The 14696-nt window shown below is 38.9% G+C and overlaps 7 non-coding genes across 7 annotated transcripts; 5 read left to right on the top strand and 2 right to left on the bottom strand.

Moving 5' to 3' along the window:
• Nucleotides 1–2701: 2701 nt before the first annotated feature.
• trnae-uuc (transfer RNA glutamic acid (anticodon UUC)) lies at nucleotides 2702–2773 on the bottom strand. The gene has a single exon. It is a non-coding gene; the product is annotated as a tRNA-Glu (tRNA).
• Nucleotides 2774–3487: 714 nt separating this feature from the next.
• On the bottom strand, nucleotides 3488–3560 carry trnar-acg (transfer RNA arginine (anticodon ACG)). Its single transcript has one exon. It is a non-coding gene; the product is annotated as a tRNA-Arg (tRNA).
• Nucleotides 3561–4180: 620 nt separating this feature from the next.
• Nucleotides 4181–4252, top strand: trnah-gug (transfer RNA histidin (anticodon GUG)). The gene has a single exon. It is a non-coding gene; the product is annotated as a tRNA-His (tRNA).
• Nucleotides 4253–4351: 99 nt separating this feature from the next.
• On the top strand, nucleotides 4352–4424 carry trnar-acg (transfer RNA arginine (anticodon ACG)). The gene has a single exon. It is a non-coding gene; the product is annotated as a tRNA-Arg (tRNA).
• Nucleotides 4425–6816: 2392 nt separating this feature from the next.
• trnar-acg (transfer RNA arginine (anticodon ACG)) lies at nucleotides 6817–6889 on the top strand. The gene has a single exon. It is a non-coding gene; the product is annotated as a tRNA-Arg (tRNA).
• A 954-nt stretch (nucleotides 6890–7843) lies between these two features.
• On the top strand, nucleotides 7844–7916 carry trnar-acg (transfer RNA arginine (anticodon ACG)). Its single transcript has one exon. It is a non-coding gene; the product is annotated as a tRNA-Arg (tRNA).
• An 893-nt stretch (nucleotides 7917–8809) lies between these two features.
• On the top strand, nucleotides 8810–8881 carry trnae-uuc (transfer RNA glutamic acid (anticodon UUC)). The gene has a single exon. It is a non-coding gene; the product is annotated as a tRNA-Glu (tRNA).
• Nucleotides 8882–14696: the final 5815 nt, after the last annotated feature.

The following is a 14696-nucleotide window of genomic DNA, read 5'->3' as shown; positions in this document are numbered from 1 at the left end:
GAAGACAGACAGTGTACTCTAGGAATAAGCTAGTTATTTAATTTCTACTGATATATTTTTGTATGTTTTTGTTGTAGACCACACATCAATCTAAACTTTCCTGTCAGACTTGAAGGTTTCTGTACTGGGCTGGTGTGTTCTTAAATAAGTCAGTAAAGACGTTTAAACTGAACCAGAGTATCCTGTGTGTTCTGACAGACATTCCAAGGAGCACATCTCTGACCCAAACCAAACCTATACAGTCCTAAGTGATAACCTATATTACCATAATGTACTTTAAGTGTGCACTGTGTAACAGTACTATCTAGGAAAATCTAAGTAACGGATTGGGACCCTGTATTGGCAGATACTCAATATTAAAAAACTCGGATCTGGACTGGGTGCAAAAAACTCAATCGGGACATCCCTAATTATTTACTCTATAAAGTTCATATCTCATATCCCTTTGTAGTTCCTGAATGAACTTGTATGCTCCATCGAGAACTCTATCCATTCAGTCCCGTCTTACTGTTGAACACTCTGTAGGCCCCTCTCCTCCATGCCTTTCTCTTCTCCATGGCTTCTTTCATTTATATGATATTTATTCCTGTGTCCTTCTTGATGGTGTACAACCAACAGATGATGACCATTCAGAGCAGTATCCCTTGTAGTAACTTTGCCCTTATGTGTCTATAATATGTCACAATAATCACAATGACTGTGATCTGAATTGTTTTGTTGGTGCCCAAGAAGGCGTTGCATTTCCATATTTTTTCCATGCTCACCATGGCTGCACAACCCATTTCTAATAAACACTTAATCTCTGCTGTTGATACTGTGATTTATGAGGGACAGGGGCGGAGTCAGGGGGTGGCCAATGGTGGCCAAGGCCACCATGAATTAATCCCCAACCCCCCGGCAACTTTTTGCTGAACCATTTCAGTAGGGACACAATTTAACAGAGCACCTCAAATGAGTAGTTCTCAGAAGAAATAGATGGTGGCGCTGTACTCAATGCCTGTATCAGTAAATGAGTGAATGATCAAGAAACACTACTAGATCCACAGCAACTTCCATCCATCCATCCATTATCTGTAACCGCTTATCCAATTTAGGGTCGCGGGGGGTCCAGAGCCTACCTGGAATCATCGGGCGCAAGGCGGGAATACACCCTGGAGGGGACGCCAGTCCTTCACAGGGCAACACAGACACACACACATTCACTCACACCTACGGACACTTTCGAGTCGCCAATCCACCTGCAACGTGTGTTTTTGGACTGTGGGAGGAAACCGGAGCCCACAGCAACTTAACATAGAAAAAAATAAGGTATCATAAGGTCCCAGTGACTCTGGGTAGGCTCCGGACACATAGCAACCCTGAACTGGATAAGGGTTACAGACAATGTATGAATTAATAACTGTAGTGATGTAGAAAAGTATTTTAGAGAGCTGAAACACTCATGTATTTTAATGCCATCAAAGCCCATACGTATTCTGGCCCAAGTGACTTGCCATATCACTTTCACTCGCTCCCACATACATTTACAGTCGGTCTCAGTGCACTTTCGCTTACTCTACCTTTCACTTTCTCTCATGTCTTCACACAGCTTTTGTCATAAATGGTGCTTCCTACTGTGGTAGAAATTTAGTACAAGTATTAAAAACTGAAATCTAACAGAGCTTTTGCAATCAGGAAGTAGTTTATTTAACCTTAAGGTGGTCAACACACAATAGCACAGAGTACTATGTGAATGTGGACAAAGAAGATGTTTTCACCGAGAGTTTATAAAGGTAGTTTATACGTCATAAGCATAAGATAATCACTCTAAGTTTCTGCAAGCTTAGTTTCCTTAGAGACGTCCCGGTTTCATAAACAAGATGAGGAACAGAATGTGTGTTCTGATAAAGCACTGACCTCGAACTGACCTGACATTCACTTAGTTTGTGGGTTCTGTTGACGGTTAGAAATGAATATACAGACAAAACAAGCAGACAGGGTCTTTCATCAGAGACGTATAAAAATTACCATTACACATAGATTGCTCTCTGTTTGCATGTCATTTTCTGTTTGTACACTGACCTGTTTAAAAGCCATTATCGCCTTTTTTTTCAACAGCTTTTTCCATTTAAACTCGGCTCCCTTTACATACAGCTCACTTTTAAAAATGTTGCTATCTCTGTTCATAAAAGGCTTAATTTATATGCCACTCTTTATATTCTGCTCTTAACTTATACTCTGTTCTGTTTATACACGACTCTCTGCCTGTTCATAGTCCTCTCTCTGTTTACAAACCTCGCTCCATTTATACACCACTTTCAGTTTATGTACCACCCTTTGTTTATACACTGCAATGTTTTACACTGGTGTTTATACAGTGTCCTCAATTTAAACGTTGCTTTCCCTTTAAATACTGCACTGTTTATACAACAAGTTTTGGTTATACACCACATTTCGTTTACACGCTGCTCTGACAGTGTGTTTTATTTCCACAATCTCCAGTGCTGTCCTGGGGTGAGAACACAATTATGTGAAGCTGCTTTGAGACAACCCCAGTTGTAACAGATGCCCTGTAAATAAAACTGATTTGAATGGAATTGGGTACATATACGTATGCTTTTATAAACCTGATGGAATGCTTTTACATTAGAATTATTGCCTGTACAGGAACATATGCTCACAATTCAATATAGTATAAATATGTACAGTATAAAATAAAGCCTTCCCATACCGGGAGTCGAACCCGGGCCGCCTGGGTGAAAACCAGGAATCCTAACCGCTAGACCATATGGGAAATCTGAAATCATGCTTGTAGAAAGGCATGGCCAACAGAAGGAGGTGCTCATGTTCCTGTATTCAGTTTTAGCAAAGGAAATGTGAGCTGTGCCTGCAGCTTGTGAGCTTTCTTAAATTCTCTCTCTCTCTCTCTCTCTCTCTCTCTCTCTCTCTCAATCTCACACTCACTCACTCACTCTCACACTCACTCACTCTCACACTCTCTCTCTCTTTCTATTTTCATATACAGTTGTTATAAATGCCATTTTCTCTATATAATTTATATATGTACTTTATTTGAATATAAGTTTTACTTTGTTTACTTGTACTTTTGTTTGTATTGGATAAGAAAAATGTATAGAATTACATTTACAAATAATAATTTATATTTTAATCAGAATTAAAATAAAATGGTTTACCCCCAAAACAGGCATAATGTCCTCTTTTCAATGGATAAACTACAACCCAAAATGCTGAGTAGTCAGGGACTAGGTATAATTCCTGTCTGGGAAACCACCCTCTAGCCGACCTGGAGTCAAATTTTATTTTGTTTCATCCCTTTCATTTTCTATTTTCATGTTTTCTCTGTTGTTTATAACACTTTTTAATTTAATAATTATCTCTAGCTTCATAAACTCCATTTGTTTTTCACATTTCCATCTTTTGAAAGGCAAAATAAAGAATTAGGACCAGGATCCAAATGCAAAGGGGTAAAAGAAGTAAAAAGGTTACCCGAGCCAGCCAGGAGTCGAACCTAGAATCTTCTGATCCGTAGTCAGACGCGTTATCCATTGCGCCACTGGCCCTGTGAGAAGCTCTGAGGAGCAGAGCCTTTAAATACAAAACACAAAGACATTGTTTGAAGACAAGACTATTTCCTCTCCTTCCGCTCCTAATCTTCTAGGTTTCATTGGTGTCTTACATATTTGGTCATGTGAGGCTGGAATAAAGTGAAAATGTTGAATCTGGTGTAACTTTGAGTCTGTTTACCACAGGAAAACAAAAGTACTGTGCCGGACATTTAAGACATTTTTCCACAACCATGTAATGTTCTTGAAATCACCTTGGGAGGCTGAAATAAAGACCTCCTATATCTGAGTGGTATTTCCTACAACTTTCCTACATATATTGAATTTGACTTGAATTTATAGCTTATTAAGGACCATAAATTCATCAAAGGAACAAGTGGGAGATATAACATTATTATATGATCATCTGAAACTTGAGTTTAGTCTGTCTATGGTTTGGGATAAAGCATTAAGTCTCTTTGAAGATTTTCCCATAATTCCAACAGATCATTAAGTGAAGTGTAGAAAACTTGAGAGATTTAATCCATTAGTCCATGTGCTCAGAGTTTAGCTTAGCATTAGCTCTGCAGCAAAGTGCTAATGTCCCAACAGCCTTTCTCTCACAAGCTCAGTAGTGTGCCGTGATCGTATAGTGGTTAGTACTCTGCGTTGTGGCCGCAGCAACCCCGGTTCGAATCCGGGTCACGGCAGAGCTTTTCTAACTCGGGCTCAGGACATTCCTGTCTTTTACAAATGAATAGAGGGGTGGGAGTTGTATTTCAACACACCTCCCCCACTGACTACCCACTGGGCCAGTGGCGCAATGGATAACGCGTCTGACTACGGATCAGAAGATTCTAGGTTCGACTCCTGGCTGGCTCGGTTGTCCTTTTACACTTATTTTACCCCTTTACATTTTAAACCTGGTCTTAAACCTTTTTTTATTTTTTACAAAGAAAGTAATGTGAAATTGTTGACCCAAGATTCAAGGTTCAGTACACTCTGGAACAAGGGACTTTATCAAAAATCTCTTATTTAAATTAATTTATTTTAAAAAATATATATTTTATTACATTTGTCTCTGTTCATATTTGTGTTTTATTCCATATATTTTATAAATAATTAAAGCAAGAATGCTGTCATCAAATGCAAGATTACAATGTTCAGAATATTCTTTGTATTTATTCTGTAGTCTGTTTTTATAATAAACTGAACATTTGCTTTTATTATTTTATTACATTTGTTTAAAACTGTAGAATTTGTAAACTACATTTGAATGTGTGCTTTTTCTTAATTTTTGTTTATTCACGTTTTGCATTGTGTTTTTAAATTATTTAATTATTTTAATAATTTTAGAATACAAACACTTTGTTTCCAGTGTAATTTAGTTAATGAATCATTTTGAAAACGTGCTTTTATAAGGTGTCATTAAAATACAAACTAGCATTTTATTATGCTTAAAAATATGATTGAGAAAATGTCGAGACACATTGTTAGAGATCACAACAATTAGTCTATTTTTAGTCGACTCCTTTATATTAGAACATAAACATATCGCTTATATCCCAATCAAATTTAGTGGAGATTCTGAGACTAACCTCGTTATTAGCTAGGCAAATATTTCACTAACCAATAATAATAACCATATACTATAATTCCAGGAATATATGTGACTTAAATTTTGTGTACATCATAATATATTACTGAATCGTATAAAATGCAAAAAGACTGCAAAAACAATAAGTTTATTTACAACTATTTCCAGCTGCTACAGCCAGAGATTCGTACACTGCGTATTCCGCCATGTTAACTATCAATCATGTGACTTTCAAAAACAGTGATGTCATTTCCCGGACTCAGCGATAGGCCTCGGAGGTGAGGAGGACTGACAAATGAGATTCACGGCCTGACGCTGTTGGCGTTTTTCGCGGGGGATGCGTTCCAAGACCACCCGCGAAAAACGAATTTCCGAGAAGTAGAGGAAAGATGTTTTTATGTATTTAACGAGCATTTGGGCTTTTAAAACCCACCCTTTGCATTAAACAGTCGTTCTATAATGTTTTTCAGCTGGAACTACATGTGATATCCGAGCAGTTTCTTTAATAGAGTCATTCCTAAGCTGTGATTTAGCGTCAGTAAATTTCACTCGGATGTGGACGTGAACAATGCATGTACTGTACGTAAGAAATACTTTTAAATTATATATTTTGTCACCTACAGGCCGAGTCTATGAATTTTTAATGGATTTAATGAAATATTTTGGCTATTCATTTTTCACGGTTTCCCTTAATATCCGCGATATAGCGGCCATAAGCCCCCTCGAAAAAACCCGCAAAGTAGCGAGGGATTACTGTAAAACAGTCATTCGGTGTCTGAATTCATTACTGAAACATGATGATAAACGATTACAAACACTGTGTCCCTCGTTCGCTCTGAGCCGTTTTACGCCGCTGTTTCCCTCGCTCTCAAAACCAAAGCTGGTGCTGCACTAATTAGCGTCCCCCTAGAAACCACTCATGTGGAAACAGCAGTAAACCTTTAATAAAAAATATAAATGTGCTACAACTAATACATTTAAAAGATTAAAACGTACAGAAATGTACAATTACTGAACAAAAGGTTTGTCCTATGTAACTATGCTTTAATTACAAAAAGATACTTATCAGTTATTAATATCTGTATCGGATACACCACGGGGCTAATTATTGGTTATTGTATTGGAACAAAAAATTCTAAATCAGGGCATCCCTATCTTTAATCCTTAAACGTTTTTTAATATTCTGCAGCAACTCTGAGCATTTTTTCACATTTTGTCCTAATACATGTTTGTTTCAATTTATAATAGACATATATTGTAGTTTAACGTTAGAGTAAATATATTAATATTGACTGAAAGGTTTATGTTTATTTGACAGTGGTGTCTTGTTCCTTGTTGGTATATGAAGGCTGAACACAAATAAAAGTTGAACATTGTGCAGTTTTATCTATTAAACATGATATAGTTTTTATAAGAGGAGGTTTTGTAGACATGGGAAATTGATTTTTCAGAGGTGGATACATATGGGCATCCATTGTGGGTGCCGTTGGACATTTTCTTTTGGGTTTTGTATTGTTTATCATACAGAATTATATAATATTGACTGAAATTCACAGATCAATTCGCAATAAAACACTGAAATATTTGCTGTCTTCATGATTATTTAATCATCCAAGGAAATTTTGAAGACTTTGTGTAGTTCCCCATGCAGAGACCCTCCCCCTATTAAAAGACATAGGGCCAGTGGCGCAATGGATAACGCGTCTGACTACGGATCAGAAGATTCTAGGTTCGACTCCTGGCTGGCTCGGGTAAATTCTTTAAATGAGTATTTTACTCCTTTACGCTCCCCTAATAACATTTTGAAAGTTCAAATCTGTCCCAATTCACAGAGTCCAAGGGCTCACTTAATATCTTATGTAAAATGAGACAGACAAGCACCACAATAGGATATTTATTGCTGTGGGGAATGCACTAAACTGACTTGGCCTGGGTCAATGCAAAGGTAATGACCAGGTGCTGGGGGATTATAAGGAAAGTGAGTGGGGGTGGGGTACTATGGCCCTTTCCCACAAGGAAAAACAGACCTGGCGTCCCAAATAAACATTTTTAAATGTTCATTTAAATGATAAGCCACTGCTCACCCATCCCCCCTGCTCCCAGTCACATGCGTGCAGCAACAAAAAGAAGTGTGAGAAGGAGGAGTGAAGGAATTTTAAAAGATGGAACCGAAATAGGCCCAAATCTATGTTAATAGAGCAATCAACCACTTATTTGTTTTCATGATATGCCACAGCAGTTACACAGACACCTAAGACCTTGAAAGGATCGAAGTTTCTGTGATAAAACCCATTTGAAAATGGCCACCCCCCTGTGGGGGATTCATGCCATGGAGCATTAAAGTAGTTCAAACAGGGACATAAAAGGAGTTTGATTCTTCATCTTATGTGAGTTGCACTTTATAGTAAAGATGTAAGAGTAATAAATAATTCACTGCAAAAATTTGTGGCTTCAAAAACAGCTGAGTGATCCTTTAAATAACAAAGTTATGTTAAGACGTATACGTCTGGTTACATGTACCATAACCATAAAGAACTGAGCGAGAGAGCTTCTTAAAAAGGGCATTTCTCACCAAATCTCTCTTAATCTTTACACATATTCGCCACTGAATTTAGCAGTTACTTTTTAAAACCTGGTGGACAGCCCCTGCATGGAGGGGTGTGGGGTTTGCATTTCAACACTCCTCCCCTCACAGCTCCTCACAGGGCCAGTGGCGCAATGGATAACGCGTCTGACTACGGATCAGAAGATTCTAGGTTCGACTCCTGGCTGGCTCGACTGCTTTTACTTTTTCCTTTTTACTTTTTTTTTTACTTGCTCCTCCTTTACCTTTAAGTGCAGGCACAAACAGGTCTTTGCTCGGCGTCTGGGTTCCTCTCTATATTTCCTTCCTCATGCTTTGTGTGTGTTTTCTAACATTGCCTCCACCAGGGATGTTCTGGTTTTGGAATATTTCTGTGGAAATAAAATATGTACAAAAGAACCAGGACTGAATTTGACTGAGATTTATGCTTTAATTAAATACTCCACTGATTAGTTTTGAGTAGCCCTGGTCCATATGAATATGGAACAATACTAAGTATGATAAATAAACTTTGGTTACCCTTCAATGAGGTCATTTGATGTTCTCCCCAAAATGATGCATTCAATATTTAGTTAATAAACTTTAAAAATCGCATTACAGCCAAATTGTAAATATTCATTAATTAAAAAATGTAAAAGTTCCCAAAATAGCTAAAACATAAATGAATAAATAAATATTATAAAACAATTGTTTTAAATTATTTGTAGAGTAATATAGTGCAATAGTAGAACATGTCCATTATTAACCCCCCACCACCCAAAAAGAAGCTAAAATGAATTCATTAAAATATATAAATTATTATAATTATTACCACTTGAAATTAAATTCAGAACAGTATAATAGTGAGAGTAAAATTGATTTATTTAACTTTAATTATTCACATATACAAATAAAGCCACCAAAATAATTATATAATTTCTCAATATATTTTAGCGCTAGTAATATTTCTGAAAGCATTGTTTAGAAGTGTATAAAGAGCCCAGCACTGGGCAGCGGAAGTGGAGAGATGACGTTACATTCTGACGTTATGAACAACGAGTGTCTATAATGAAGTAACACCCAGTAAAACCAACCAACCAACCAACCTCCCATATGGTCTAGCGGTTAGGATTCCTGGTTTTCACCCAGGCGGCCCGGGTTCGACTCCCGGTATGGGAAGGCTTTATTATTCATTGTTGTGTTCGTGATGCACGTTAAACACACGTCCACAAAGTGAGGCTGTTACTCTATACTTTCACTATTGAGGTTTAAGGTTTACAATGTCTCCCTAAAAAATAATCTTTGAATTGAAATACATTACGACGTTTGGACGATTCATTGAATACAATTTATAATCTCTAAGCACTGCTATAGATAATATTGAATTATCAAATGTTTCTATGTTCATGTGACTGGCAGTCGTTAGTTACAAAAGCACATTGCACCAATTTTTTGCATCTATGTATTAATGCACTTGTTATAATGACGTTATTAAAGATTAATCAATCATTACCAAGTGGTTACTGTCATTAAATTGGTATGAATAAATGTTTAAATTACATTGACTCCATTCTGAACAAATTCGTCTAACTGAACTACAGCGCCACCTTCAGGTTTAGCCGGGTGTTCTCCAGTTTTAAAGTAATTCGGTTTGTTTCTCACAAGCTATAACATCTAACGTCTCTTGAGGCATGAGCCACTAATTGTTACCGTATTTACGAAATTTTTTATAGTAAATACAACAGGTCACATAACGCCATCTTAAAATAGGCACCTTTACATTCGTGAGTCTCATGAAACAGATTTCGAAACAGTACATGAAATATTCCGTTCCACCTTAAATACTGAGGCCTCAAATTAAACCCAAACCCGAATGCTCACAATTAATATTTCATTCCACATTAATGGTGGCAGCAGGTCTAATATTATTAAATTAATTAAGCTGCACAGTTTAAGGTGGAATGGAGAACTGAGTCGAGCTTGAGGCGCCGCCATGTAAACACGGCACCTTTTTAAGGTGGAACACAAACTCAGCTTTATTTTAAAACTCAGGAGTTGGAGTCAGTCGTGTCCCGACCTTCAGTGACCAGTTATGAGAAGAAACCGCTCACCTGTAGTTCTCCTCTCACTCAGAACTCCCCTAGTCTCCCTCAAACCACAGAAAGGGGCGCTGTACTGTTGGTTGTATGTATTCACAGCCAACTGGACGCTAAATCGCTCTGTTCTGTATTTTTGTTGTACTTTTTAAGACGAAGGTTTGTCTGAGAACACCATTCTCCCTCAGGCAGGAGGGAAAAAAATCTCCACGGCTCATAAACCGAGAACGCGCTTCTGATTTGTCGTCACTTTTATTCAGCCAATCAACAGCCAGAGTTAGCTGTCCATCATTCAGTGCTGCAGCCAATGGAGTCACAGTTCCTCCTACAGAGGCTTGTTTTGCGGTGGCGCTAAGAGCAATGGGTCACTTCGCTGAAAGACTAGGAACTTACATGCTGTTTTCAATGTAGAATCTGTGGTCAATCGTCAAACATGACGCGAATCTTCGGTGCGCCGTTCAAACCCCCATACGTGTAATCTGCATGCCGGAGCAAACGTGGGCGTTGTCAGTAGGCGGGGCACCTGTCAATAATCTTCCACTGCAGCCACTCATATGCTGGAATTTCCTTATCAGTCACATTTTATTAAGCCAATCCACAACAGGAGTTACTTGTCAGTCATTCCCCAAACTAAACATGAAATCTATATGAAAACTAAACATGGAGAAGCTGCTATGCTGCTCTTAAATAGAGCTGGCGGACTAAGAACATTAGAAAAGCCTCGACTTTAGAAAATTTAAATCAGGACTGAAAACTTTCCTGTTTGAATAGCTACAGCTCTGTTTAAAATACTCTTCACTTTTAATTCTGTAATGGCATTTTAGTATTTTTTCTTTTATTGTATCATTTTAATTGTTTGAATAATGTTAATCATGTATTTTCTTTTATTGCACTATTTTAATAGTGTTAAATGCCTTTTATGATTTTTTTTTTATTCTTGCTCTTAATTTAACTGCATATTAAATGTTTCTTTTCACTCTGTGAAGCACTTTGAATTGCCCTTGTGTATGATAGTTGCTCCATAAATAAACTTGCCGTGTCTTGCCTTTAGGTTGTTTATTAATTATCCACCTTTTCTACAGGGTGGACCATTTATATGGATACACCTTAATAAAATGGGAATGGTTGGTGATATCAACTTCCTGTTTGTGGCACATTAATATATGGGAGTGGGGCAACTTTTCAAGATGGTTGGTGACCATGGCGGCCATTTTAATGTCGACCATTTTGGTTCGAATCCGGGTCACGGCATTGCCCTTCCCGCGAGCGGGTTGCGCTTGGCTTCGGGACCAGCAACACCACCCCTCCACGCACTTCTTCTGCTGCATATGGTGTAGACTTCCGGTATCGGTATCAATATCGGCGATACTGGCCCTGTATTTACTTGGTATTGGATCAATACCAAAACCCACCGCCCACTTCTAGCGTCGAGCAATTCATGGTAGCTTTGTCCAATCCCCTTACAGCCTGCTACCAAGAATAGGCCAATTACAGGCCGGAGGGCTACCAAGAATTGACCAATCACAATACGCACCGCTACCAGAATTTAATGATGACGACACCTCACAACGGACGCTGACCAATCAAAATCGGAGCGCTACCACGAATTGACATACGACGGCCCATTACTGACGCATTGCGACTTAGAAATGGCCAATCAAAAATCAGAGAGGCAGAAGTTTCCGCCTACCGACCTATCACATGCTGAATCGAGGATTACGTGCCTCTATCCATGGGGCATAGCGATGGACGGCGGAATATTTAAACCGGCTCATTTTGGCTGCGTTGATAAACGTATTTGGAGTTGTTATCTACCTGTGTGGCTTCATGAGAATATAACTCTCCATTTCCACCGACTCATCGATTTTCAACCAACACATCGTTCTTCTCTTCGAGTACGTTTTGGTAAGTAATGTTTATTTCATGTTTTGTTTAATATGTTATATATTCCATATATATCGCTAGTTGTAAAAAAAAATGTTATTGTTTTTTATTGAAATTATAGTGATAACTTTAGCTACATTTTAAGTGAACTAACGTTACTTCAGTGAAGTTTGTGTTAAGACTACAACCTAAAAACGATAAAAAAAAAAAAAAAAATAATAATAATAATAATATGGTTAGTCCAGTGAGTAATATATATATATATATATATATATATTGGTCATTTGAGTTACTATTAGTCCTGTGAGTTATCATTGTTCCTGTGATTTTAAACAATATTATTAATCTTGTGAGCTAAACCAATATTATTAGTTATGTGAGTTAAAACAATACTGTTAATCCTGTGAGTGAAAAACAGTGCTAATGGTTCTGTGACATAAAACAGTGCTAATTGTCCTATGCTATTAGTTATGTGGGTTAAACACAAAACTACCCAAACCTTGTAAGTTTCTATGGCACAATTATTTTTACTAATGTGTTTGATATCTGTAAATAAACTGCCAATTTTTATATATGCTTCTTGAAGAAGATTTGTTTATTTATGAATTTATTCACTGATCAGCTGTTCCAGCCATGTGCAGTGCTTCATCTGAGCCTGCACTAGTGGACAACAGTGAACTTGTGATGGCAGCTGAAAAGGTGGAATCAGAAGTGGCATGTAAGTGTAAAAAATATTTTATGTGGTTGTTACATTTTATAAGTTTTTAGAAGTTCTTAGACAATTGGCAATATTGTGCTTACCCATATCTCTAATAATACTTTAGGCTACACTGGTGCAATGTACTGGCAGTGTCATTAGAATATATTTTTTTTGTTTTTTGGTAAATGTTTACAGCTGTGTGTAACCTTCTATTTCCCTTCCCTTTTTTCTTTCTCTCTCTTTCTTATTTTTTCTTTGATCCATTTAGTGGACAGTAGAACTTGTCTTCCTGCTGGTTGGAAAACTGCTCTTCCTGTTATAGATCAGCAGTGGATCTCCAAGGCACTTTTTCGATGGTCACGAAATGGACAACCAGAGCTGGACCTAGCCAAAGTGGACAAGATGTGGTGGTACCCCCCTCAGCCTTCCCTGACTCAGTGCGGCATGCCAGCGATGGAGAGGTACTTTGGACATGCCTTCTTTCTCTGGATGCCAAGGAAACTTTGGCGTGTACAGCTGTTCTGCCCACACTCGGACTGTGGCAAGGATGAGCTCACATCTTCTGGGCTTCACCAGAGAATCAGGCAAGTGATTGGTGTTAGCAGCTCTTATTTCATGGGAGCAGAATACCTTGAATGTAGGAGCTGCAAAAGGAAGGTCATCAGCTGGAGCCACAACATTGTCTCTCAGCTTGACATTGGCCATCGCATCCAGTTCCCTTGTCTCCTTACTTCCAAGCTTGCTTGTGATATGGAAGTAGTGCGGCAGATGCGACAGAGGGGTCTGGGAACCAGCCAGACCCAGAAACAGTTGGAGGAGCAGCATTCAGAGTGCTGGCTGCAGAAACAGATTCAGTATCTCACAGACTGCAGAGGATTCATGAGAGCTGGGATTTCTGGACTGATCACTCCTGTTGCTGTTGGACATCTTCCAGCATTGCTTAAAGTCCCAAAGCATCGCTGGCTGATGCAAGTCTATGCTCAGGATTTCCTGAACAGGCTTGAGGAAATTAAATCATCTATCACCTCGCAGTTTGGCCGGATCCTGAAAGTGGACTCAACAAAAAAGTTTGTGAGGAAAATGGCAGGAGAGAGTCGTGCAACTGCATCTTGGGCCACAAACATTGGCAATGAGCATGGCCAAGTTATTATGTCTGTGCTCACAGCAAGTGAGGGTTTTGGCTTGGGCAAAATGACTGATGGCATCATCAAGCGCTACCAGGGTGCTTGCATGTCACCTCCAGAGGTCTTGTATGTTGACCGGAACTGCTGTGGGTCCACACACATTGGGAAAATGTTTTCAGTATGGCCAGACATGGAAATTCGCCTGGATATCTGGAACTTCATGAAGAGGATTGCAGTTGGATGCACCACTGACTCTCATGTCCTGTATGCCAGTTTCATGAACCGTCTGAGCCACTGCATTTTCATTTGGGATGAGCGTGACCTCCAAGCTCTTAAAGAGGCCAAGCGTTCAGAACTGGAGGCCAGATCAATGCACCCTACAGAAGCAGATATCATGCGCCACATCAGCAGGGCAGAGATGGCACTGCACTGCAAGAGGGCAATCCGCAGCTGTACAGAGATAGAGGCACGCATCACAGACCTTATTCATGCATACAATAGTGAGAGGGGCCACAGCACCCTTGGAGTGCCTCTTATAAACGCTGCAAAGATGGCTGAGATCTGGGGGGAGCAAAAAAAGCACATCCCTTGCATCCAGGATCCTCCAGGTGTGCAGCTATACATGCAGACGGGGACCATTGTAAAGGGAGGGCACACTCTGCCAACATACAGGTGTGCAAGAGGGTCCACGTCACTGGAATCCTTCCACCTGCACATGAACAGGTTCATTCCTGGTAAGCATGCAACTTTAAATGCATACACAGGTTATTTGAAACAAATTTTCCATTAAATAAAAAAAAAAAAAATACTAAAACAAGAATAATAAAAAATCCAATTTATGTGTTTTAGAAACCCTGGCAAGTGACACCTTTTTTCAGGCCTACCTATTGGATGGCCTTGCCAGGTGGAATGAAGACAGAAGCATGGCAGCAGCAGGAAAAGTGCAGCCTCACTCCTATAGTGGCCTTCTGAGGCATGCTGCCAATCAGCTGGCTCAGGAGGTGCTAGGGAGAAAACTGGTGGACTACACAGGAACACGGAAATATACAGGTAAGCCTTAATTTAAATTTCTGAGAAGTTTAAATTAAAAAAGATGATTAAATCTGACACTTATGCTGTTTCTTTTCTTTTTTTTTTCTTCCAGGAGAACTAATAGGTGTGGAGTACCTATATGAACAGACTTGCAGTGT

This window comes from Hoplias malabaricus, chromosome 7 (assembly GCF_029633855.1).
Source record: "Hoplias malabaricus isolate fHopMal1 chromosome 7, fHopMal1.hap1, whole genome shotgun sequence".
Classification (NCBI taxonomy): Eukaryota; Metazoa; Chordata; class Actinopteri; order Characiformes; family Erythrinidae; genus Hoplias; species Hoplias malabaricus.
The sequence above is the reverse complement of the archived record's forward strand: the minus strand, read 5'-3'. Positions and strand labels throughout refer to the sequence as shown.